At 41.0% G+C, this 18,366-nt stretch overlaps 1 protein-coding gene across 1 annotated transcript in view; it reads right to left on the bottom strand.

Annotated features, from left to right (window-relative positions):
* The window catches only part of LOC121855124, a 60,293-nt gene extending 42,353 nt beyond the window's left edge, over positions 1-17,940 (bottom strand). The window contains exons 1-2 of the mRNA XM_042349989.1: positions 17,811-17,940; positions 8,622-8,658 (exon numbers count right to left, since the gene is read on the bottom strand). The gene's annotated coding sequence lies outside the window, so the exon portion shown is untranslated. The remainder of the gene's footprint in view (positions 1-8,621; positions 8,659-17,810) is intronic.
* Between the last annotated feature and the right edge of the window lie 426 nt (positions 17,941-18,366).

Here is an 18,366-nt window from a genome sequence, read left to right as displayed (position 1 = left end):
AAAAATAAAAAAACCATGGTTGTTAAAATTCACCATAACCACCGTTACAAAAGTTAATCTAAGCCTCTGTATTAACTCTTTAAATGAACCAAACCAGACCACCCACCCACCCACTACTAACTTAGCAACTTTACGCTTACTTAGCAACTTTACCTTCGTTTAGCCATTCATAAACAGGTTCCTCATAAATACTCGTTTATCCCTCCCCACCCCGTTAACTTTCTCCCCATCACCGCTAAATAATATATCGATGATGATGAAGTTTGTAGGTGTAAAAAAAAAAAAATTACTTGTGGTTTTAGTCTCCGTGTTGAGGAGGAGGAGGAGGAGGAAGAAGGAGGAAGAGGAGGAGGAGGAGGAGAAAGAGAAATGAGGAAGGGAGAGGAGGCGTAATGTAATATCAATTCGTAGTACACGGAGTAGGCCTACTATTAATCATACCACCAAACACACTATATACAGTACCCTTGACACCTAAAACAAAACTCAAAATTCCTTAAAATCTAAAAAAACAAAAAACGAAAAATAAAAAAAATCAAACGAGAAACAACAGAAAAAGACCCGACCATAAACACAATAAAACCCACCCGAGAACTCCTGACGGGGAACCTGAACATTGTAAAGACATCAACAACTTGAAGTGGTTGTGGCGATTTGTTCCACATTAGGTTAGAGGTGAAGAGTGAGGCTGTGTATAATATCACCAACATTATCTAATCAATATTATAAGTATACTGATGGAGGAATTTAAATCTGAGAATAAAATATCACTTAAGGTATTTTATTGCGGTTAATGCAGGGTGATTATTAGGAGGGAAGCCTTTTACCACTTTAGGGGTCAATGGTGAAATATCAAGGAGTATATGTTAATGATAATTGTATAAATGAATTAGATATATCGATGATAATGGTGTGTTATTGCAGATAGTGAGGACGGTACAGCATAAGAGCAAAATATAGGCTTTTTTTTCAGTTGATGCTGTACAGGCGATAATTTTTAATGACATCCAAATTAAAAGTAATTCCTAAAAAAAAATAAAATAAAATAAATAAGGTAGACAAGAGATAACTTAATTAGGTAATAAAAAAATAATGTGGTTGAGTAATAACATAATTTGTGATGTTAATTATGAAAGAAAATGTAAAAAAAAAGAATAGATTAAATAAAAATAGCTCTTGATAATCTTAACACACACACACACACACACACACACACCTTTCTCTAATGAAGGCTTTTGTTAAACCACCAATGTATGTAATAAGTCATTTATGTCCAATGTTTATTTTCAGCCTTCGGGCTGCAGAACTTTTTCAATAAACCGTTAATTATTATTATTATTATTTTATTACACACAGATGGCTGGCTGGTTCGTTGGCTTCCCCACCTTCTTCTCAACACAGGTACAGTACAGCAGCACACAGTCGAGGCTCTGGAGGGGGTTTTCCCGCATGAACAAAGGCTGTAACATCTAAAGAGGTCTGTGATGCGTCGAGCTACATGTGTCATACTAAATACTTGGGCATAATAATAACAACACAGTGTAAACAACTATTTTTACTTCTATTACTGATATTTCTACTACTACTGTTATTATACTACTACTACTATTGCTACTGTACTAATGCTACTACGTACTATACTACTACTACTACTATTATTATTATTACTACTACTACAACTATTACTACTACTACCAATAATAATAATAATAATAATAATAAAATAACAGCATCTCCTCGTAAACAGTATGACTAATGACAATAAATAAGAAACCCTCAAGAAGTGTATTTAATAAGACCTTAAAGGGAGAGATAGATGTGAGACTAAGTTGATAACACTGCCACACACACACACACACACACACACACACACACACACACTACCTGGGCCGGAGGTGGACAGTAACAAGTTATTTTTATCGACAGCGGATGCCAGGTGACCGTGCACCCTCCCTCCCCTGTCCATCTGTCTATCGCTGTTGTCTATACCTGTTTATCGCTGCTGTCTCTGTCTATCGCCGCTATCTGTAACTCTCTATCGGTTCTAACTGTACCTGTCTATCGTTGCTGTGTGTATCTGTCAATCGCCGTTGACTGTACCTGTCTATCGCCGCTGTCTACCTGTTTATCGCCGCTGTCTGTAAGTATATCGCTATCTGCACCTGTCTGTTTATTGCTACTGTGTGCGTTTGTCTGTCGTAGCCGTGAACACCTGTCTATCGTTATTTTGTTTACTTGTTTATCACTGTCGTGGTCAACCTGTCTATTCTGACACCTGTCCAATTGATCATACCAATAATCTCTCTCTCTCTCTCTCTCTCTCTCTCTCTCTCTCTCTCTCTCTCTCTCTCTCTCTCTCACACACACACACACACGTACACACTAAAGCAGTCCTTGCTCAAATGAAATCTCTGAGAAATACCAACTGCATCTCCTAGAAGTGAAGAAATAAACCAAATCCCCCCACCGACAATTGCCTAACCTGACTCTCGAATACCAAAACTAATCTCTAATGTTATTATTCTTTTCTTTTTTCTTCTGAAACATGACGAAGGAAAGGTGGGCGTGTTCTCCAAGTTTCTGAGCCACACCACTGGCCGAGGAGACGTTTAAAAAGCGACAATGATAAGAAGACGGCCAATCAGAGTGCAGGTTTTCTCCAAGACGGCAGCCAATAAAGACTCAGATACACGCATCAGATAACACGTAAAAGACAGAATACACAAAGTGGACGATTATACAGATCATATATGTTTGATTAGAGTGTTTACGGTGTTTCTACCTGGCCGTGTGATCACCTGGAAGTAATAAGGGCCTCCGAGTCGCATATGACGGCACTGAGGTATACATACTGTAAGGTAACAAAAAACACGTCACTGTCACCTTACCAACACCATTGAAGTATGTTACATCCCAGGACACAACACACGTCCTAGCAACACAAAACACGTCTTAACAACACAATATACGTCCTAGCAACCCAATACACGTCTTAACAACACAATGTACGGCTTACTAACGCAATACATTTTTTTTAACACAAAACATGTCCTAGCAACACAATACGCGTCATAGCAACACAAAACACGCCCTAGCAACACCAAACACGTCCTAGTAACATAAAACACGTCCTTGCAACACTATACACGCCCTAACAACACAACACACGCCCTAACAACACAACACACGCCCTAACAACACAACACACGCCCTAACAACACTATACACGCCCTAACAACACAACACACGCCCTAACAACACAAAACATGCTCTAACAACACAACACACGCCCTAACAACACAACACTCGCCCTAACAACACAACACACGCCCTAACAACACAAAACACGCCCTAAGAACACAACACACGCCCTGACAACACAACACAAACACAACACGCCCAACACAACACAACAACACAACACACGCCCTAACAACACAACACACGCCCTAACAACACAACACACGCCCTAACAACACAACACGCCCTAACAACAACACGCAACAACACAACACGCCCTAACAACACAACGCCCTAACAACACAACACACGCCCTAACAACACAACACACGCCCTAACAACACAACACACGCCCTGACAACACAACACAACAACACACGCCCTGACAACACAACGCACGCCCTGACAACACAACACACGCCCTAACAACACAACACAACAACACAACACACGCCTACAACACACTGACTGACAACACAACACAACAACACAACACGCCCTAACAACACAACACACGCCCTGACAACACAACACACCCTGACAACACAACACACGCCCTAACAACACAACACACGCCCCTAACAACACAACACGCCCTAACAACACAACACGCCCTAACAACACAACACACGCCCTAACAACACAACACACGCCCTAACAACAACACAACGCCTTAACAACACAACACACGCCCTGACAAACACACAACACACGCCCTAACAACACAACACACGCCCTAACAACACAACACGCCCTAACAACAACGCCCTAACACAACAACGCCTAACAACACAACACACGCCTTAACAACAGGCCCTGACAACAGAACACACGCCCTAACACACAACACACGCCCTAACACACAACACGCCCTGACAACACAACACACGCCCTAACAACACAACACACGCCTAACAACACAACACACGCCTTAACAACACAACACGCCCTGACAACACACGCCAACACAACACACCTAACAACACACGCCCTGACAACACAACACAACGCCCTAACAACACAACACACGCCCTGACAACACAACACACGCCCTGACAACACAACACGCCCTGACAACACAACACACGCCCTGACAACACAACACACGCCCTGACAACACAACACACGCCCTGACAACACAACACACGCCCTAACAGCACACACGCCCTAACAACACAACACACGCCCTAACAACACAACACACGCCCTAACAACACAACACACGCCCTAACAACACAACACACGCCCTAACAACACCACAAACAACACAACACACGCCCTAACAACACAACACACGCCCTAACAACACAACACACGCCTTAACAACACAACACACACGCCCTAACAACACAACACACGCCAACTGACAACACAACACGCCCTAACAACAGCCTTAACAACAACACGCCCTGACTACACGCAACAACACACACCCTAACAACACAACACGCCCTGACAACACAACACACGCCCTAACAACACAACACACGCCTTAACAACATAAAACACGCCCTGACTAACACATCACGCCCTGACAACACAACACACGCCCTAACAACACAACACACGCCTTAACAACACAACACGCCCTAACAACACAAAACACGCCCTAACAACACAACACACGCCCTAACAACACAACACACGCCCTGACAACACAACACACGCCCTGACAACACAACACACGCCCTGACAACACAACACACGCCCTGACAACACAACACACGCCCTGACAACAGAATAAACCCTTACGATACAGCAAATGTTGACTACACAAAACAAAGCGCTGTCACAACATTGCCTTGACAACACCATACACACATTGTTAGCACAAGTTTTGACAACACAATACACCACAACACAATTTACCCTAACACGACAAAACACATGCGGGAAACATAATATAATGCCATCTGACAACACCGCATAACACCATCTGACAACACCGCATAACACCATCTGACAACCTCACAACATCTGCCAACACCACATCACACCATCTGACAACCTTATGAGGCACCATCTGAACATCACACCGTGTAATGTACTAACCTGGTATTTCCAACACCACCTGACAATACCCACACCTACCCACCTGGCCAACACCTTACCTAGCGTCCCCCAGGTGATGTTATAATCACAGGTACACGTGTTAGAAGGCCAATCTTGACTATATTGGGTTGACCGCTGCCAACTATTCCACCTAAACTTGAATATCCGTCACAGTTCAGTTAACACTAAACACACAAATTCTAAAACAAATAAAAAATAAATAAAATCAAATAAATGAATAAATACATAAAAAATAGTATATTTTATAAACCGATAAGTTGTATTTTATTTATATTTATCGATAATAATTTTCCTACGTTTATTTATTACGTCATATGATTATTTTCAGATGATGTTCCATGATTTTGTAGTGTAACCGACCTAAACACACAGTAATGTCTAGGCGCTTCTGCTTACAGGACTCTCGTAAGTTTAAACTGTATTTCACTTGTGTGCTGTATTAACATAATTCATCTTTCTCAATCGATAAAATACATTACAAAATTCATAAAAAAATAAAAAAATATATAAATATTTTTCCTACTGTATCGGGAACCTGAGCAACATGACTGCTGTAGTTTTAAGTTCTTCAATAAACACGTATAAATGAAAATTAAAAAGGGTAGCGTATTCATCCCTTTTCAGTTCACTCATCGTTTAGTGTTCCTTCGCACGTTCCTTTAGCAGAATGGTAGGAAGAAAAAAAATATCCTTTCAGTCAATAGTGTGAATGGTGTCAGTGAATTCAGTTCATCTTAAGTTCCCACGTTACATATTCCCATTAACATATATTACCGACTCCTTTAAACCAATACAAAGCTCAGAAAGTCGTCGAAATTGTCATAAGATTTTACCGTAGCTAAGAATTATTTTCTCTCGTGAGTCTTCGATAATTTGAAGCCCCCGACAGGTGAGGTGAGTTAAGGTGTAAAGAGACCAGGTGAGACAACGGTAATATGGGTGAGAGACTATACTTGTATCACCACAGGGAGAGAGAGAGAGAGACGGTGGTGAGATAATTATGTTTACTGCTGCTTTTCTGTCTCTCTGTCTGTCTGTCTCCTTTAGCTATAAGTCTATCTGTTTCTGTCAATCATCTCTCTCTCCAGCCAACACATTAATAAAGCATACACACCACTCAAGAAATGACAACCACAGCTAGATCATCCCCCCTCCTTCACCTCCTCTTCCCTCACCCCCCCCCCCTTTCATATCCCTGACCTCATACGAACCTGACATACATATGATGTATATAATCTTTTTTTTCAAACTTAAAAGATTAATCTCCTCCCCGCTTTTAACTCATCTTTCCTTTGCCCCCTTAACCCATACCTCCCCGCCCCCCGTATGCTAGAGATTTATCCCCACCTCATCCAACCCCACCCCACCTCACCCTCTACCTCCTCCTCACCACCACCACCACCACCACTACCACCACCACACCCTTACACGGTCGAGTATTATGCAACACCTTCAACCTCCTCCTCTCTCTCTCTCTCTCTCTCTCTCTCTTTTCCCCTTCTCCGCCCCTCCCTTACGACTCCTACCTATATGATACATTACAAATACATTTAATAGATAATAGGCAGCTACCAAACAGGGAGGTACTACCGCCTGAGAAGATATTGGAAGCATAATGTGTTGTCTAATGGAAGACCCTGCTGCCATATGGCATCACGAAAATTGTGACCAAGTCCCAGGTTGCTGATCTGATTTTCTGCCTCATTTACACACAGTTGCAGGGTCTCAGTTGTTTTTCTTACGACTGACAACACAACACAATATATATTGTTTCTCACTTTTGATCTTTTTTGTTCACTTTTGCATTTGTTTATGGTTCTTTAATATTATTATTACGATTATTATTATTATTATTGTAATTATTATTATTATTATTATTATTATTATTATTATTATTATTATTATTATTATTATTATTATTATTATTATTATTATTATAACATTTTTGCCCCCCAGGCCCCGATGTGGGTCAATGATCAGTGCCCGGGTGGGCTAATCCCCGTAAAAAAATAAATAAATAAATAAATAAAATAAAATCTCGAGGCTACAACAACAAGGCGCTCAACCTGTGTCATTGAGTCACCTTCAACACGTACAGTATATATAATACGTTGGTTCTCTAAGACAGCCTATGTACACTATGCTAAGCAAACCGTTCGCCCGCCTTTTGCCTGTGGTGGCGCTGTTTAAGACTGCTTTAGTCAACCCAAAACCCACATTACGTGTCCTTTCGGGAAAGTGTTCTTCCCGCTTGAGTGAATTTATCAAGAGCGACTAAACGCAGCTAATAACTAGTTCCACGGTCACCGTTGTGTCGACCCGAGTACTGGTTACCTTGTGTCAATTACCTACCACACCAGCCTGACCTACTGCCATGCCTCCTGGGTATAGAAACAACCTTTTGCTGAACCACTATAACCTAAAATTCAATCTGTAGTGATCCTAAATAATCACAAACCTCCTTAGAAACCCTGACAGCTTCTCTCCCGGGAACCTCAACTGACCTCTAAGCGATGTTCTTCCTAAATACCAGCAATAAAGTGAGAGTTCTAGGGCCTTATATGTTAAAATTATTCCCTGTGGTCTTTAACTCTCCTCCCGGGCAGTTATACTCACCACAGCGTGTATTTAGTGGTATAGAAACATCTCTTAAAATATCAGGTAACTGTAAGGAAACTGAGAAGTGTGTTGTAATAATCCGTGTGGTGGTGCAGGTGAGAAATACCTGTGCTGTGACATACCTGCCACGCTAGGAAATACCCAGCTCGTGTGTTGACGCTTCCCTTAAGCTCACCTGCCTGCCTCACACCTGCATGCCCTCACATAATTATCTGTTACCTGTCATAACAACAACTATAAGTATCTATAGCTTCTGACATCAACAACTACCACTATCTGGAGTTATTCACAATTACAACTACCAGTGTACATAATTAAAGATCTCTCCTATTAACAAGTCATACATAGCGTTACAGTCACCTATAATTGGGTTTGGGTACAGTTATTAAACACAGGTAAACAGGAATTTTTATGCTCGACTACACATACGTAGTTAGTTAACCTCCCTCTTTTAGTTCACGCACGTTGTCACTGTTATTATGTTGAGACAGTGAGTTTAATACATAGTCAGGTAAAGTCGAGACAGGTATGATTTCACAGGTGTTCGTTGTTAATTGAGAGACACTGTACTAGCCTGGAAATGCCTGTGTATGTATGTATGTATGTATGTATGTATTATGAGTTTGTAAGTGCGTCTCTCTCTCTCTCTCTCTCTCTCTCTCTCTCTCTCTCTCTTTCTCTCAACTGACCTTCACAAACTGCGCACCTGACGGTTTCTTGGCGTACCTGTAATGAGAAAAAAATTTAATGATTAATATTAAATCACCTGTTAGAAAGATTATTATTCCTTCTCTTTAATTCATATACACTCCTCCCTTTCCTCTCCCCCTTCGCCTCCCTTACCACCCCCCTTCCCCTTCCCCTTTCCACTACCCAGTCCATCCCTCCCTCTTCCTCTTCTTCTTCCCCTCTTGTTATTGTACAATTATCATTCCATCTGATTCTCCTTCTCCGTTTCACCACTCTCTTTCTCTCCCTCTTTCCCCATCCCTTCTCTCCTTCCTCTTCCATCAATCCATCCCTCCCTCCCTATCACTTCTTTCCCTCCCTCCCCATTCCACCTCCCGTGTGTAGTCATAGAGATGGCGGTGTATATAACGTACACACGGGCTGCATAACACACACACACACACACACACACACACAAACGGTGTAGTCTAACACCACCAGAAAATCAATGAACGTGTGACTTAAATGCCACCCATGTGTGACGTTCAGCACACGACCCTGGGCCGTTCATGGTGACTGGGCGTTCAATGATGAAAAAAAACCGAGAGAGTATTGGTCTAACGAGGAACTGTGAGGGTTTTTGATGGTCAACGTTAGCGATCAACGTGGATAAACGCGTGACAAGATGTTCAATGAGGATCAGCCAGAAACATAAATACAAAAAATCAATAAAGCCATCAACTACTAGGAACGTAAAATAGGAACAATAAAAACACAATAGACAACAGTTGTATAGTACCGAACTAGCTGGGTAATTAGTACGTGCAAAAACCTTGTCGGGTGGACAAACGAGGTAATTAGACATTAACCATCCGTGTTGTGGTTTGGTGCAACTACTTGTTAGCACGATAGCTTACTCCCCCCCCCCTCCTCCCTCACCTAACTACTATTATTACTACTACAACCATTATTATTATATTATTACAAGTACCATCCCTACCACCACCACTACTACTACTACTACCACTACTACTTTTTTTTTTCAAATGGCCTCCAGCCTCTCCCTATAGCCACACCTTCGCCACCATTTTATTACCTTAATATAAATATCCTAATACATAAGAAGCTACCCAGCTGTGTTGAGTTAATTGAGCCGCAGATCTATGCGGCATTCAGTGACTGTTGCCTCATAGTCAATATCTGCAGCTGTTGTCGGCTTTGGGGCCGAAGCTCTCGTACCCCTGAGGCAGAGCAAAGCCGACCGAAGGAGAGAGAAGGACAGTCGACATCTCATCCAGGCTGTCACATAACTTCAGGGCTGCTGCTTCTGTTCGGAGATCACCTCCGCGAGTCTGGCGTAGAAACATCTTGCACTTGGTCCCATCCCACCAGAGGTTATGAACACTAGAGGAGTGAAGCTGCCCTGACCAACGTTCTGAATTCTCTCCCCATATTCCCTTATCTTGTCGTTCTCGCTCCTCCTGTGTGCAGCATCGAGAGCTAAGTTACGGTGACATGCGGCCATGGGATCAAAAATCCTGATGTCGAAGAAGGCTCGCTGTTTGAAGTCCTACACCACCACTACTACTACTGTACAACAACCGCTACCATTACTACTAACACCACCACTATTATTAAAATCACCACCACCACCACCACCACCACCACCACAACCAAAATAACAAATTAAACAAAACTATTTTCACCAATTTCAACATAATAACACATAACGTTTCATATCATTTCAGGGTATTTTATCAGTGTTGTGGGTCGTCGGGAAAAGAGGGATTACACAACACTCACCGGGTTCCCCAACACACCATTATGAAGGGGCCGTGTTGTCGTAGTTTTATCTCGTGTTTACACCGTAACTCCCGTCTTTCTATACACATTTTCCGCATCACCAAAACATTATCCACCATAAAGCTAAACTAATTTAGCTTGGCGGGCTTTAACCTTGTCGAACCTAAACTAACCTAACCTAATTAATGAGCTAATTTAACCTAACCTAACCTTAAAGCTAAACTAATCTAACTTGGCCGGGCTTTAACCTTGTCGAACCTAAGCTAAACTAACCTAATTAAAGATAAGCTAATTTAACCTAACCTAACCTTAACGCTAAACTAATCTAACTTGGCCGGACTTAACCTAGTCGAACCTAAGCTAAACTAACCTAACCTAACCTTAACGCTAAACTAATCTAACTTGGCCGGACTTAACCTAGTCGAACCTAAGCTAAACTAACCTAACCTAACCTTAACGCTAAACTAATCTAACTTGGCCGGACTTAACCTAGTCGAACTTAAGCTAACCTAAACTAATTAAAGATAAGCTAACTTCAGCTAACCTAACCTGATTAAAGCAAAGCTAACCTAAGCTAACTTAACCTAATTAAAGCTAAGCTAACGTAACCGAACCTAACCTAACTGAGCCGAACCTAAGTTAACTTAATCGAACATAAGATAAGCTAACCAATCCAAACTAAAACTAAGTTAACCTAACCAAGTTAAATCTAAGCTAAATTAGCCTAACCAAATTTAACCTGATTTAACACTAACTTAACCCAACCTCTCTGGTAAACAGCATAATGTGTTGTTATTTCATTATATTGGATAGAGAGCCGGTGTATGTATGTATGCATGTATGTATGTATGCATGTATGTATGTATGTATGTATGTGTTGATCTATACCCCCAAAATGCTATAACCCCCTCCCACACACACACAGCAGGGCCCATCTAGCAGGTGACGACACGTAACAGGAACCCTCTAGCAGGTGACGGTACACAGGTAGGTAAATCGCGACAGAGGTGATGGTCTTAAAGGGCGCCTCCATCACCTGTGAATTCTGCATGAATCTCCCCGACCACCTCTGAGGCCACCAACACCACGCACGCCAAATGTCGACCACCAAACCACCCCCTCTCTACCCCTTGCCTACGAGAGTGACGCTTCTGTTGGTCTCTAGTTTCGGTCTTGGTCTTGGTTTGTTCAGAATAGTTTGATATTTCGGTCTTTTGATCATTCAGTTACGACAATTTGGTCTTTGATTTCTAAGCCAAAAACATGAATTTTCAGTTCTTTGATATTTTAGTCTAGAAAAATTTTCAATCGTTATCGACTCAATTCATTACATTTCGGAGAGAGAGAGAGAGAGAGAGAGAGAGAGAGAGAGAGAGAGAGAGAGAGAGAGAGAGAGAGAGAGAGAGAGAGATCATATAATCAAGAATCAAAAACCAATCATCATTATTATCGGTTAACAAGGACCTCTCTTATATCTTACCCGGATATAAGCTCTTCAGGAGGATTGTCAGAGTCGAGGACCAAGGTGGCAATAACTGCGTCTTGACACACATACTGTACAGTATTCTAGTCAAGTGAGGGAAATGCCACCTGGCACCATGTCTGTGGGCTTCACCTCCTCCCCTCCCTCACTGACACGACCATGAGAGGCAATGCGCGATTTTTTTTATTTAAAATTTTTTTCATGTTTCGATATTTTTAGTGTTCCGCGGTCTTGATACTTTTTCACTGTTATGGGTTTTTTCTTCTCGTTATCTTGATACCTTCGTCTGGTGGTTAGGTTAGGTTAGGTTAGGTTAGGTTGTTGGGATCGTTTGTCTCTGATTGATGGATGATTTTCAGCCTGTTAAAACCTGCTGACCCTTTTAGAAATGTGATGATGATGATGATAGGATGATCACACACACACACACACCTACACTATTGTCACAAAAACATTACAGCTCAAACTTGTACCCAATAATTCTAACTTCTGAAATATTTCCAACTTCTTACGAGTGACTGATATTTCGGGAAAGGTCGCTAAATTAACACGTGACTAATATCACAGGTATTCGTCAAAGGTCATTAACATTACAGGTGTTCGTCAACGGTCACAGTACCATCACGCAAGGTAACATTAACATCACACAGGTAACATTAACATCACACAGGTAACATTAACATCACACAGGTAACATTAACATCACACAAGGTAACATTAACATCACACAAGGTAACATTAACATCACACAAGGTAACATTAACATCACACAGGTAACATTAACATCACACAAGGTAACATTACCATCACACAAGGTAACATTAACATCACACAGGTAACATTAACATCACACAAGGTAACATTAACATCACCTAGCAAGACTTACAGGGGTATAAGCAAAGTCCTCCCGCTATCTTATCTTTGTATTAATGGATGAAAGGTAAAAAAATTATCATACGAAGGGGCACCACAATATCTCGAGTTGGGTATAGTGTCAGTACCTTATTGCCCGCCATAAAACACCATTATGGGTACAAATGTCTTCAGGTATTTCTCTGTACCTAACACTATAATACACCATCATGATACTTGTTACAACATAATATTATTCTATTGTAATTATTTTTATTGTAACTAATTTGTTTTATATAAATTATTATTATTATTATTATTATTATTATTATTATTATTTTTATTATTATTATTATTATTAATAACATTACCAGTTTATTTTAATTATTACTACTATTTTATTATTATTATTATTATTATTATTATTATTATTATTATTATTATTATTATTGCTATTGTATTATTAGTATTATTATTATTATTATTATTATTATTATTATTATTATTATTATTATCATTATTATTTTTATTATTATTAAATATGACGCATTTATATATCAACTTCTGTGAGCTACATGGAGAAAGATAAAATACATGTATTGTTCTCATCATTATTACCAAAAGCTTATCACCAGGAGTCCAGATACAAGTCCTTAAAAAACATAATATTTGTCGTCGGTGGAGACAACAAAATTAGCATCGATTTACACTAAGACTCTGCTTTTAATAGAAACTTTTATTTTCTACCTATAACAATATAATTACACTGAGACTCTACCTTAACTAGTCACATACAGACATTACTAATCACTGTACGAATTAAATGAACATAATCCCCGTGAATATCGATCGTGTACCGTGACATATTTCACACCTGCTCGCGTCAGTGGCCAAAGCTTAGCACACAGACGTAAACATTTCGCGGGCGTTTTGTGATCTGAACTCGACGATGAGGTGGCATTTGTGAATGATGGATACGGGAGTCGGTGGTGACCAATAGATTACCTACTTCAATAGTATCTGGCTTTAAGGGGTGGGAGGAGGAGGGGGTTAAGACTGGTTGGACATACGGAGAAACAACACAGACACCCATACATAGATACATACACACACACACACACACACACACACACACACCCACACACACACCCACACACACATACACACACATGCAAGATTATTCTCTCCCCTTCCTACTCCACATATCAAGAAGCGCTCAACACACTGACCCTTTCGACTCTCACTGACCATCACCACGACCTCATCTGCAAATTTGATAAGAAGCTACACCATCCTCGACACCGGCTCCTACTACCACCTGAGATCCCTAGCCCGAGAATTGCTGTTCGACACCACAACCGCATCCAGCCCATAGGTGCACGAACTGATCGCTGTAAGAACAGCCCAGTCCCAACCATTGTAAAAATTATCAATAACTTGTAATAAACCAGTGTATTCACTCCCAGTAAATAGTACTTCTTGCACTGTCACTATGTTGAAATGCACTGTAGTTTGAGCTGATCCCCATCTAAGTTATTATATATCTTATTTGTGTCACTTATGTTACTTGTATATTATCTGTAATTCGAAACCCATTCCCCAAATATGTAACTGTATATTTTCAGCCTTCTGGCTGCCAAGCTCTTTTAATAAACCGTAAATTATTATTATATCATCATTATTATTATTATTACACATCGACCACCGTAATCTGACCTCCCCAACTTGCAAAAAACAAAACAAACAAAAACACGCCAGCTTCTAATATTCAACCTACTTGTCTATTCGAAGAACATGGCGTATTCGATTTCACTTGTTTGAAATTTTAATGTCATATTTTTTTTTCTCAACACACACACAGAGTTATTTATATATTATATTTCTATCTTTTACACTTCAGAATTTTCAGGTCGTTTCATAATACGACTTCCCTGAATTTACTAACCCGGTAAAACATGTGGAAGGACAATGTTTTTTTTTTTGTGATTTTGTTATTTTTGCCTTAGTCAAATTATTTTAATCTCTTATTACAGGTAAACAAACACCTGCAGCTATATAATTTTGGTGTCTGTTAATTACTGATATAAATGGTGATAAATTTTGATTGTTATTTTGTTTTTAACTTACGTGTAAATAAAGGAACGAGAATATTAAAATTGATCATAAAATTTGATCTTAAGTGTAAATATAGTACCAAGGAAATGAAGATAATTATTAACGATGGTAAGATATTTAATCGTAATTATATGGCAACCAAATTAAGATTATCGCTAATAACTAAGATAATCGCTAATAACTAAGATAACCGCTAATATCTAAGATAACCGTTAATCACTAAGATAACCGCTAATATCTAAGATAATCGCTAATAACTAAGATAACCGCTAATATCTAAGATAATCGCTAATAACTAAGATAACCGCTAATATCTAAGATAATCGCTAATAACTAAGATAACCGCTAATATCTAAGATACTCGCTAATAACTAAGATAACCGCTAATAATAAAGATAATCACTAATAAAATGCCGTCACACACACACACACAGACACACGCACACACACACCTCTCATTAAATCAGTCTGAATAAATCAAACCATATCGAGCATTTCAATTGGCCTAGACCTGACCAATCAACAGGAAGTTATACCAGGCGCCTTTACGCACGAGTGATAACCTAACACTTATTCATTTATGTCTATGAACACTTTTATATTAACTTATTATCAAAACAACATATATTCCTATATATATTTCGACTCAGAGGTGTATAAATGTGTATAGAAGTGTATATGAGGTGGTAATGGTGATATTTTCTTTGGTATGATGTCAGGGCTCATACCATAACTGTCACCGACGTCACAACTGTTATGTCATCAAAATCTTGGATAATGTGACATCATTTAGCATAAATCCTTGGTGACACCTTCTGGATTAACCGGGTTGTCATCAGTAGGATTTATGTAATGGTTTGGGATTAGGATTTTGTCTTCGAGATGGACCTTGGGTAGCTGGATTAATCAAAATAATACCTGAATTAATGAGAGACAATACCTGTACTAATTAATACTTCACCTGCAATATTTAAGACTATTACCTGGACTAATCAATAAGATCAATTAAGAGTGGATTAACACACACTAACACCTGGATTAATCAACACCTGGGCCAATGAACGCCATCTGGGGAGGAGGAGAAGGAGAGGGGGCGCTCAAAGACGTACACTACCATCAACCAAGCGATCACACACACACACACATAGAGAAACAGCATCCACTCACCACATCAGCCTTGAGTGTGGCATAATGATCCCGTCCCATAAACTCTCTCTCTCTCTCTCTCTCTCTCTCGGGGCCTTCTCAACCTCGCCATTTGTCAGGGGGGTCGATACTGCTCGAGCGGAGGACACAAGCCCCCTCTAAATGGATCGCCAAATACTCCACCGCCAACTTTAAGTGTCTTCTACCTGCACCATCACCACCACCATCATCATTACCTCTATCACCATCATTATTATACCACCACCAAGACCACCAGCACCACCACCACCATCATCATCATCATCATCATCATCATCACTGCCACCGCCACTACGACTATCATCATCACCACCATCATAGACAGATAGAAGGAGGAGGAGGAGGAAGAGGAGGAGTAGGAGTAGAAGGTAAGGAGTAGGAGGAGGAAGAGGAGATGAAGGAAGAATAGATGATGGATAAGACAGTGTAAAAGAATGAAACATAAGGTGAAAAAGAAGACAAAAGAAGGAAAGGGAGACGAAAAAAGAGAAACAAAAATAAGAAAAAATAAGAGCCTCTCAGAGTAGGTCATCCTCGTGCTGTTCAAGGTGGTGGGGGGGTGGGGTGGGGTGGGGTGGGGTGGGGGGAGGGGGGGAACACCTGTGGCGCCAACACTTCCTTAGAAGAAACTGCAGTAAGATATTCTAAACACGTTATGTACCTCACTGTCGACATCCACATATATTCATGCACAATCATATACACGTACACAAACTTACATAGACACACACACACACACACGCAAAGAGAAAAATCAATGATATTGTTAATTCTCGTCTCTCCGCCTCCCCTTTTCCACACTCCAAGACACTCTAGACAGCCCTTGTCAAAGCCCACTAACGAAGGCGGGGACGGGCGGCACACACCCAGCCCAGCCCAGCCTCCCTATCGTCACCTCGTACCATCTTCAATGCTCTTACTCTTGAAAGGAATATAAGGTTAATTAATGGACGCAAGATCAATATACACATATATTCTATTTTTTTCCTCACAGTTTGACGCCTACTGCACCCCCACGTCTTCTCTTTAGTGGCTGGATCGACCTGCACACTACGGCGACGCTACCCGAGATGTCCACCACTGTATCACACACACACACACACACTACCCGCTCTTCACAGCTTTTATTCTCAATTTAAATACCCATTTACGAGATACAGAAGCTGGATGCAATAAAAGATGAGTTTATGACACCAAACCTGACTCGTCTTACACCGGGCGAGAGACGACACCAGGAGCTCTATGTGCCGATTGGTTCGATTCTTACCCAGGTGACCTTCGGTGACCCAGCGCCGCACCCTTGTGACCAAATAAATTTACCCACATACCATTTGTCATCAACTGAGAACGTGCTTCACTCGGGCACTGTGAGGGTGAGGCGGGTGGCGAGGGCATGACATGATTCACTCTGCCACTAGCGTCACTCCCTCAGTGGGGTTTTAGGTTCCCCGGTGAACACATTAATACTTCTTTCGCTTAATAACAAGTTAAGGTGTATGGAGGGTAGAGCCTGGCAGGTTCTCCTTTAAGATGCCTCAGATTCTATGTGCAATTCGATAAGCCGAAACTGAGTTACCTGCAGAAGTTAAAACTCTCTCGCAGGTGAGCTCAATGTACCTGTTATAAATCACTGAAGACATAAAAATCATAATAAAAGCAAAATTATATGGAGTGAGGGAGTGAAAGAGGGAGGGAATGAGGGAGTGTGAGGTGAAGCATTATGAGGGAGGGCGTGAGGGTGGAGATAAAACAAGAGTAGTTCATCACCCACGTCGGCGTCCAGACGGTGTTGCCTGTTGGGTGCCTCAGATGCCACTGTGTCAACGCCGACTCACTGTCACTCTCCGCTTCACTCTCACGATTCCTGGGACTCCTAAGTCTCGTAATTCCCTTGTAGCGGTGCCGCTACAGTGGCAGCGGAGGTGGCAGCGGCGGCAGAGGAGCGGCACTGACGACGGCGGATGTCCCAGTTTGTAGGTGTCTTCAGACTTTCCACTCACTGGCACCACTGCCGGAGTCGCCGTCCATTTAATTTTCAGGCAGATAATTTACTGAGGTATTATGGAGAGTTTGTGTCCAGGAGCGTCGACTGGCTATAGGATAAGTTAGAAGCTGAGAGAAGGTAGAGTTGAGTGGAGGCGTGAGGGAGAGAGGCGCCCACAACAGCACTAAGGTGGGGAAGACACGTGCTATCTTTGAGTTCACGTGGGAATCCCCGTCATAATATAAACACTCTGGGTAATTTTCTCCAGATAAGCAAACCAGTAAAAACAATAACAAGTCTTGCTACACACCGACACTCGTCTTTCCCTCAATTTCACCAAAAA

This window comes from Homarus americanus, unplaced genomic scaffold (genome assembly GCF_018991925.1).
Source record: "Homarus americanus isolate GMGI-L3 unplaced genomic scaffold, GMGI_Hamer_2.0 scaffold30440, whole genome shotgun sequence".
Classification (NCBI taxonomy): Eukaryota; Metazoa; Arthropoda; class Malacostraca; order Decapoda; family Nephropidae; genus Homarus; species Homarus americanus.
This window is presented reverse-complemented; position numbering and strand designations above follow the sequence as displayed.